This window comes from Phasianus colchicus, chromosome 17, assembly GCF_987193195.1.
Source record: "Phasianus colchicus chromosome 17, bPhaCol1.hap1.1, whole genome shotgun sequence".
Lineage (NCBI taxonomy): Eukaryota > Metazoa > Chordata > Aves > Galliformes > Phasianidae > Phasianus > Phasianus colchicus.
The window spans coordinates 12483987-12493841 of record NC_143452.1 but is presented as its reverse complement, the minus strand read 5'-3'; the positions used below and the strand labels follow the sequence as shown (position 1 = coordinate 12493841).

Sequence of the window (9855 nt, the reverse complement as noted above, 5' to 3'; positions counted from 1 at the left end):
CTCTGGGCAGCTGTTCCAGCACCTCACCACTCTCTCTGTAAAACCTTTTAACTGTAGTGATAGAGGGAAGGAAATCTCTCATTCACCAACCTGGGACAAAACACCTTCAAGGCTGCTCACAGATATAGCTAATTAATTGTACTGATTGGTGCCACTCAAATATGATTGCAATCAACTGAGAGCTTATAAAGCTAGAAGGAAGACCTGGTCATGAATCTCACCTGTGTTAAGAAACCAAAGTACAAATAGAAGCTCTCTTTAAGAGAATCCTTTCCCTCTCCTTGTGTTGGCTTTGCACAGTACAGTGTGGGGTTTGTTAACTCTCTGTATGTTCAGCAAATACCATCTCCAGGCAAGAAAGGAGTTTCAGCATGCTCTTTAAGTTAGGTACCTGTCTAAAGTAATTTTTTGAATCATGGGCTTATATTGATGAATGAGGAATCTCTGAAAAATTGTGCAGGAATTGTTCTTTAGTCGTTTTTCTTGTTTCTTTACTTCTCTCTTATGTTTTTACATTAACTTTGTTGTGACTGAGATTTATTTCTTGGATTTTCTACTAGTTTCAAGGACCTGGCCTTCCATATTGGGTGAAGCAATGGTTCTATAAACAAATTCCATTAGTACAATAATTATATTTAGAAGTAATATATTCCATTATGATTATTTTTCATTCACATTAAAGCTGTACAAGTGAAGTTTACTAATCAAGTGTATTTTATTCTTGGCTGAACAATTTAAGGAGAAATGCATTAATGTTATTCAGAAAGAAATTATAGGCATGCTTTATAGCTGATTCATACTGATATCAAATGAATTCCATGACACACTGAATGTGGTAGTCTTTAATCATAGGAAACTGCCAGGTACTGCAGCTGCATAAATTAGGGACAATTAACTAAAAAAAAAAAGTTACACACATGCAGCTCATTATTTTTAATTTGAAGTTTTATTTATTCTGGCACCAGTTTCTATCCCATACACCAGATGCCAGGTAAAAAATGGAAGGAATGAAATATTAGCTCTGGAGTCATGGTAGTGTTCTGCAAACAAGCAGGAGAGGAACAAGTATATGTTTTGATGCTGACATCAAAGACAGGAAACACCAGGTTTCCTCTGGAGATTCATCCCCAGTGTCTCCCAATGAATGCACAAGCATGCAGCCTCAAGCCAGCAGGTGATGCTTTTGGTGCACGTCATAAAATCCCTCTCTCTTCCCCACCTGCCCTCACTTTGTGATCATCTATTCCAATGGCTTCTCTGCAGTACTTCTGCTGGGAAAGACTCTGCAGCCTTCTTGCACTCCAACACAGAAGCAAGGTTTGGCTCAGCAAGGCTCAGAGCAGCTGTGCAGTGCTGGTGGCTTTGCCTAGGCTGGGCCCATGGTGCAGGCCTGTGGACCCAAAGGGGCACCTCATGCTTCCTGGGAGCCCACGCTGCTCTGCATTTAGCAACGTGTTACATCCATAGACAGCTGTACTCTGAAAAGCAGAGAATATGAAAACAACACTTTGTGCATTACTTGGTAGAGCTAGGTCTGCATCTCAGCAGTGTGGCTGAGGACATGGCTTGCAAAAACCAAGAAAATAAAATGGGGTCAGACCGAGTAAAAATGTCCCATTGGCTTTCAGCCAGCCTGTGATGATCTGTCCAGATCTTTCTTGGTTTTATTTCTGTGAATTTCTTTCTGCAGGTTGCTGGAGGGATGCCCTGAGTAAAAGACCTCCAAATCTGCTCTGTGAGTAACTTATAACGCTTACCACGTCAAGCACTGTCTCTAAAATAGTTATCAGTTAGAATGTGGTGCCTGGTAGGAAAACTAAGAGTGACTTAAAGCTGCTTAAACTGTTTTTCATGCTTGGTATCTAGAAGTGAGGTCATTTTCATCCAAAAAAAAAAAAGTGGTCCAATGATCTCCTTTCAACGTGCATTGAAGCTATTTGTTAATGCAGACACATCCCCCTCTTTCTGTAGGCCTTCCCCAGGGACTGCACTTTGCAAGAATCAGCAGTTTCCCCTGTGCTGATGTAACTTCGTGTGATCTGCCACCCACTCGGCTGCCGTGCTGGGATTTGTTCCATTGCCTCCAATTCTGTGTTTTATCAGCTCTTTAAGCTGAAACTAAATAACCCACACATAAAGTAGTTATTTTTGGAAGGAGAGACTGATGGCTCTCTTTGTACAGAAACGTCTTACTTTCTCCTCAGCTCCTTTTATAAATTACTGCCTGCTCCAAACCGGACTGTTTATCACTCTCATCCTCAGCAGTGCTTTCTCAGCCCGTCAGTAGCTATGTTTTGCCTTCCCAATTTGTTTAGGCCAAGATTTAAGATAGACAGAGACCGCTGCTCTTATAAATCCTGATTTCGTTAGTGATGAAGTGCCTGACGAAAAGTCCCCGCGATGGATGCTCTGTGCTCCATCTCCTGTGCAGCCTAACCATGCCTCCGACGGCGCGATGAGCGCGGGATGGCCAGACCCTCCGAAGCGCGATAATAAGGGCTATGGAGAAAGTGGTCCCTGCGAGGCCTCATTATGGGTATTTCTGGGGCTAAGTTACTGCTTCAGAGGGTGGAAAAGGCATTTTTACGGTGACTTCCCCAGAATAAAATGCATCATTTCTATCTGGATCTGCCTTTCGTTTCCATTATATTAGTGTCGGTGTAAGACTTGCTAATTGGTACACAACACAGTTTGTCGTACCTTCTGGAAACACAGCTTAACGCTGAGGCATAACTGTCTCCAATTAACTGATGAAAAATGACATCTGTGTAAACGTGCGGAGTAGAATTTTCCTCGTCTGTCTGATTGTGGTATTTTTCCTCGTAGCTTTCTTTCACAGATGAGCTAAAATTGGGAGATGGAATGAGTTTTAAAAACAAAACAAATCAAACAGAGACGCTGTTGTTTGCACTATGCAGATAGATGGGTTCGCTTGGCTTGTATTCCAGTGGGAGTGTGGAAATGGGGAAGATAGATGTTATCTATCCTATTAACTGAAAAGTAATATAAATACTTCACAAAAAGAGCTGCAACAGGATGAAAACATCTCTTAGTAAAATGAAACATGCTGATGGCCTTTTCTTAAGCTTTTTTTGGAAGTAGGAATGGTTTTATAAGCAACATCCTACAACTTAAGATTATGTACATATACTGTTAAAAAATATGCATATACCAATATCTATACAAAACAAGTTATAATGTGTGCATTTATGTAAGATCAAGTATTTATTGTCAGTGGCTCTGGCTAACCTTAGGTATCATTTGCACAAATTCTGAGTAGAATCAGTTGAATTCAGTTCTCAGATACTTTTAATGACCTTCAATCAAAGTATAAAATCAAACTCTTAAGACAAAATCTGGCTGCCTGGGAAGAGCCACAAGAGCTGTAGTGTCAAAAACAGGAGGTCTGAAAGTGAAATTAATGCATCTCCAGCCATACGTACCAGCATGGTGGGAGATTTTCAGGACTGCAATTGGGACGTCAGGCATATCTGACCTCTATAAATAAAAAATAGATACCAATAAGCATTTAAACATAAACTTTAATAGGCGCATTTTCAGTCTGTCCTAACTCATGATAAAGATGGCCTGAACCTTCAAGAGGAATTTTCTTCTGCTTTTTTTCACATTTCCAAATAGAATAGCATAAATAGAAGCCATGTGAATTTGCAACTATAATACCATCTGCTTGTGTGAGAAAAAACTGTCTAGTCTTATGGACTTGGGTTAAGACGGTGCATTTAATTATCAGAAAGTAAAAGAGCAAATCACATACAGAAACAGCAAATTTCAGCAGTACTCAATATTTAATTTCATGCTATTTCCTGAAAGTTCAATAGGTTCTGTGGCTTTCTACAAAATTCTACACATAATTTAGAGCAAACCTGTTGAGGTGTTGGATTTATCAAGCATAACAAAATATCATTTGTCACACACCCCATTGTGGCTACTAGTATGCACTGGATTTTTTCCAGTAATGTCATCATTCCTACTTCCCTCAATGGCTTCCTACATTGCCAAATGAGCTATTCTGTGTTTTACCTTCAGTGTATCCTATACAAAATTGCCTGTTGAAAGAACTGCTCAATCTTAAGGAGATATTTAGTAATAAAGAAGCCTCATATTAAACCGGGTAAGAAATCCCTGCAGGTAAAAGCCACCTCTTTCATAAACTGAACCGTATGCTAAATTGGAAGCAGAGGTCTATTCCATTTGGGATCAGTCCTATATTTTGCTAGGTTTGCACAAGAATAAAATCATGCAAATAATGTACTGCAGAGCCCTAAATAAACCCCTAGCTGGCTCCTTTTCCTATCACCCTCCCCAGCTTTCCAGCGCCTCTGTAAATGTCCACCTCTATTCTAAACAGAATTTAATGGCTTCAGAACTCTCTTTCACACTGTGAATGTGTATTTGGGAAAAATTTCCCATCGTGGCTGCAGCATCGGTGATCAAACTATAATTGGTTGTGATCCTATGCTCCCAGTAATTGTGTCTCCACTGGCTTGGAGGTGGACAAAACTTCTATTAGACCCTGAGGGACTCAGACATCAACACAGTCTTTCTAACTGAAAAAGATGAAAAGGATGAGGCAGCAGAATACTCTTCAGTATAGTGCTCAGCAGGAGCAATACTGCCTTTGAAGGGATGTACTTAATGTGTTCTATTTACATTAGGGCCTTAGTCTCTGTTGGCAGTGCGTGGTAAAGGCATTCGCTTTGGAGGTGGCAGAAGGAATTTTTCCCAGATGGTCGAACACGATTAGATATTTTCTGTGATCTTTTCTGCTACATCCATTCTTTCCAAAGTGGATACTCACATTAGAGAGAAATTCTTGTTCTGCTCTCAGCTGTTCCTCAATAGCGATCACGGTGCCTGAAATGTGCTGGGCAGCGTGCACCTCCCAGGTGTGCTCCTTCAGAAACACCTCGAAAGCTTCACCTTAACTTCAAGCTGCGGTCTGTTTTTTGGCTAAGATCCTCTATTGCTCTGGAAAAAGAAAGAACTTCTCCTCTTCCTATCATTTCTTCTACTTCTGTCGTAGTTTCGACATTTTGGAATCGGATGCAACAGAGGCTCCTTGTCCTGGCACTCTATAGAGGAGGTAGCAAGGAAATGTATGCACTAGATGGTGCTTTTAAGATGCCAAAACAGCATGTTTTTGTGCATTTTGATTGTTTTGCATGCTATTAGGAGAATGCAATAAAGGAGCTGCTGATAGTACACAGTGTCCTCATTCTCTTCATGAGAAAGTATTATTTTTATTTATGGTAAATCATATCTGATCTACATGTTACTTCAGTTAAACCTGTTAGAGTAAGCTGCGCTCATCCAGGCAGATCTCACTTCAGAGCAAAATCACTTTAGAAATTTCACAGTTCTGAAACATTCCTGCAAAGGGAAACTCTATATTCTTATTGCCAATTCAAATGGGTGAGAATAGATCCCATCAATCTCTGATTTTCTTTAATAATTCATGCAATTCCGTGAATCAGTAAGTAATTGGTTCTTATGGACAAGCCTCTGAGCATTTTTCTGCTATTCAAGAGTTGCATGGATTTATGCCCATGCATATAACAGTTAGTGCCTTTAAACAGGGACATTAAAAAATTTCCACTTACATACAAATGACCTTTTAAACAGCACCTCTGATTGATTTGCAGTTGGTAAAATAACATCCCCCTACTTCCTGGTATTTAATTTTCCTGACAGAGCAATCTCTCCCAGGTTTTCTCAGGGGATTGTGAGCAAGCTATTCTCAGGATTATTGTGTATCAAATTGCCATCATTTCTAATGAAGTAGTAAATTAGAGGTGCTGAGTGGATAACAGTTAATTTGGATATTCCTAGCTGACTCGAACACTTGTCAGTCATTTTCATTCCTGTATTTGGATCTGAAATAGGGGAGGGGTTGAGCAGAGAGGAACTAAATTAGATTTTTGTTTGTTTGTTTTTGTATTGTTTTAGAAACTTAAATACATTGGAAATGAATGTGTTCCTGAGCTTCTGAAAACATACATGGAATTGTGTGTTGTACTGGAAATGCAGGACAAATTAAACTCCTCCTAATTCCGTTTTGAAAATGGTATCGAGTTGCTAAATCGCGTGTTAGTTTTGATAGATGGGTGGTTTATCTCCTCATTCATTGCTGAGCAAAACTGATGGTAGCAACTGTTAAAAAATAGGAAAAAAGAAGAAAAACAAAACAAAACAAAAAAAACCACCGAAAACCCTCACTTGTAAATTAAAAAACCCCAAAGGCATGAAACACCCTGGAGAAAACTTGAAATAAATGTAATTAAAATGACCTTATCCCCCTTAAAAATTATTTTCCAGTGAAGCACAACCTATTGAAGTATTTCTATTACAGAACAATCTTCTCCATAAATCCTGCATTACCAGTTCAGTGATTTAATCAATAAGACTGTCTTAATGAAAATGCTAATCCTTCATTTGGGTAAAGCAAGGCGCAGAGGTGTTGAGTAGAACTGCCAAGCTGATGTTGTGACACCTGAGTCCTGCAGCAGACCTCTCTCCCACAGCCAAAAGCTGGATGCCACCCAAGCACGTGCTCTGTTCCTCTCGTGTGCCTCGAGTTGTGAGCAGCAATTTAGCAGCTGGATGGAACTGCACCTCATGTGAACTTATCTATGCACAAAGGCTGGGGTTGGAGAGAGCAGCTGTATTTCATATCTACTGTTCTTCATGAGTTATTTCACAATGGTGTCAAATACGATTGCTAATAGAACCTGAGGCATGCTGTTAGAAAGGTACATATCACAGAGGGTGTGACAGCTTAACTGGGGATACATTTTCAGTTCCACGTATTGCAGAACTGGAGTTCTCTTCAAGGGGAACAACTCATAAAACGCATCACTGCAAAATGAACTGGAGGCACAAATCAAAGCATGTGCCCCAGTAACTACACACTATGAGAGAGTTTTCCTCTTTAAAATGTGACTCCAGCTGGACTTCCTAATGAGCATCAGTCACAACTGCATTTAGGGCACATGCCCACTTCTCTTGATGAGAAATGAGAAGCAGATTTCTTCTTTTTCAAATGAGCTGTTAGATCATGCCTTCCTGGCTGTATATTCACCTTAACAGTATGCATGAATATGTGCTCTCCTGGGTAGACCTATGTGGTATGAATTAATCAGCTTGCAGCTCACTGGGGATGGCTGACTTGGTTGTGGCATCATAGAGAAGTTGCATCCATAAGGACTGAGCGACTCGTGGGGCAGGCAGTGCCTCTCCTACCAGTCAGTAAATATATAAAGTTCATATTAATTATCAATTCAAAATCACTTCTAATTTGTAATGTATAGTCAGACCAGTTACTAGCTTAGCAGTTTTCTATCACTGTCTCCTAACAGTGAAGAACCTGAACTGAAGACTCCAAGCAGTTGCAATCTGATTCAGAAAAATTCAATTTAACTTGAGATTCTGACATAAACAGTCCTGCATCTGATGAAAGAATGTGTACAGATTTTTCTTCAGCTTAACTAAACGATTTTTGAGTTTGTGGGACTGTCTTCAGGAGTCTGATGGGGAATTGGGTTTCCATAGGATGGAGGTGTTTTATCCAGACTGGTGCTGCTTATCTGGTTTTCAGTTCTGCAAACACAGAAATGTATGAGTCCAACATCAGTGAATCTACTCACACAAGTAAAACTGCTCTGATTCTACTGCTTGTAGGATCCTAATTACTGAATGTGTTCCTGTTTTAGTAAATTAAAACAGAATAGAAAACTGCTGTTGATACAATTGTGTCAGGGAGTTTTGCACTTAGTGTTCAAAATTTCATCAGTTTCATTCAGCTTTTCCTCCCCATGCTGATTATGTCAGAAAATATCCATTAAATTGAGCATGTTGTCTGCAGCACTGATATACAGTCCCAGCAGCTGCTGTACAAGCTAGAGATGTACTAAAAAGTCCTCATCAACATTTCACACATAGCATAAACTCAACTGATGAAAACTGACTCATCCGTGCTCACTTAAAAGATTAGTGCTGTACAACCTTCCTTAATTACTTTATAATCTTGTCTTTTAATTCCTTCCCAGCCTGACAATACCGAGTGTCTCGCATGCTGTAACACAAACCCTTCCATTTCTGCTGAGCGATCAGGCAACCAGCAGCACTGAATTGTCAGTGAAAGCACGGTGAGCAGTCTGTGCATTGCTGTATACAATAGGCATCAAAGAGCTTTTCATGGCACACAGCTGCCATGCAGCCCCACAATCTTTATCCTCTTGGCAGCAGGACCTTGTTTTGGTGCCATCACTGATTGCAGCTTGGTTATAGACCCAGAAAATATTCACCAAATTCTGTTACTGTATAGGTTCAGGACAATCCAACCCATGTGTAACTCATCCCCTGCTTATCTCACCTGCATCTTCTGCTTCCTTCTTCCACACCTGTCTCAAGCATAATTTCCCTTTATCTCAGAGTACAAATTAGATCCAGGATTGATTTCTTGCCAAAACCAGTGAGGAAATGCAGAGGAACAATATTCACCATGGGTTGGCCAGGCTGCCACTGCTGTTGGTGACTGACAACAGGAAATGGAAATTGAGCATTGGTTTTAAGGCTCTTCAGAGCAGGGAGCTGATGCAAGTCCTGCGCTGGGCTTTCTCTTCTTTTTGTATTCACAGAGAAGCTTGGAAGGGTTGGTTTTATTCAAAGATGAAAGTAGACTTTTTTTCTTCCTATACAAAAGGGAAACGTTTTTGGTTTGGAGGCTGAATTCTGAGATGTTGTGAAGAGGGATCTCATTGTGATGAAAAGAGCATCTTTCCATCGTGTGGCTGGGGGATATGAGCCACAAGGAGCAGTGAGAATGGAATAGGGAAGTCCCACTCCTCCTGATCCTTGTCTGCTTGGTTCTAACTGTACATTGCCAAACATCACAGGACTGCTCAATTATAATAATGGCAAGGTAAAAATTCCTAGCAAAAAGTACAAAAATACCCAAACTTATTAAGAGACCTTTCAAAGGATAAAGGATTTCAGTAAGTAATAAATAGATCAATGTGATGGAAATAGTTCACTGTAAGCCCATAGTATCATGCTTGCATTTACGTGAGGTGTATCAGCATTGCAAGGGACACCATTTGAAATACACTTAGCAGTGTAGAGCAAAGATTCTATCAGTAGCATTAGAGGAGTACAAATGTATTCAGCCAAATGTCACAAATCCTACTAAGCGTGTATGAAACATGCTGGTTTTGCACAAGGGTTGAGATTAATAAGTATGACCTTTTTCTGACTTGCCTTTTGTCCTCATAAATTCAGCACGATTGCAAAACAGGCTCAGTGAGATTAGTTTGTGATTTTGTTTACATCAAACACAACAAAAATTACAACCTTTTTCCAGTCCTAGTAGTCTCTTAAATAATAAATACTGTAACATGCTGCATCCTCTCTGCATCATGGCAATATTAGAAGGTTAGATTTATTTACAAACAAGCATCTATCCTTGAATTAGCTTTTCCAGTGTGGACTGTATTCATAGGCCAAAGTGGGAAAGTCTAACTTGAAAAGCAGAGGTGGAATTAATGACACTGCACTCAGTGCTCGCAGCAAGGGCTCCCTGCTGATTTCAGCTTCCAGTATCCCCTGGTCAAAGAGACACACAGGTGCAATGATAAGAAGTCCTCCATCCTACCAGGCATTCATTTATTTCAAGATTTTCAACTCCAGAGAGGCCAAGAATAATATTTTGGAGGGAGAAGCAAAAGCTGCACTGAAAAAATTATCTGTTCCTTTTGGTAATATTTTTCTACCTCCTGGCAATGAGCAACTAACTAACATTCTTAATCTGACTGATTTGCATCTTTTGTATTCATTTTG

The 9855-nt window shown here is 40.0% G+C and overlaps 1 long non-coding RNA gene across 3 annotated transcripts; it reads left to right on the top strand.

The window, feature by feature from the left end:
- Positions 1 to 249: 249 nt before the first annotated feature.
- LOC149915646 (uncharacterized) lies at positions 250 to 3136 on the top strand. Of its 3 annotated transcripts, XR_016471950.1 has the most exons (4): positions 250 to 387; positions 966 to 1174; positions 1691 to 1735; positions 1972 to 3136. It is a non-coding gene; the product is annotated as an uncharacterized LOC149915646 (long non-coding RNA). The 3 variants fall into 3 exon arrangements; XR_016471949.1 differs by lacking the exon at positions 966 to 1174; XR_016471951.1 differs by lacking the exons at positions 250 to 387; positions 966 to 1174 and adding an exon at positions 1192 to 1317.
- Positions 3137 to 9855: the final 6719 nt, after the last annotated feature.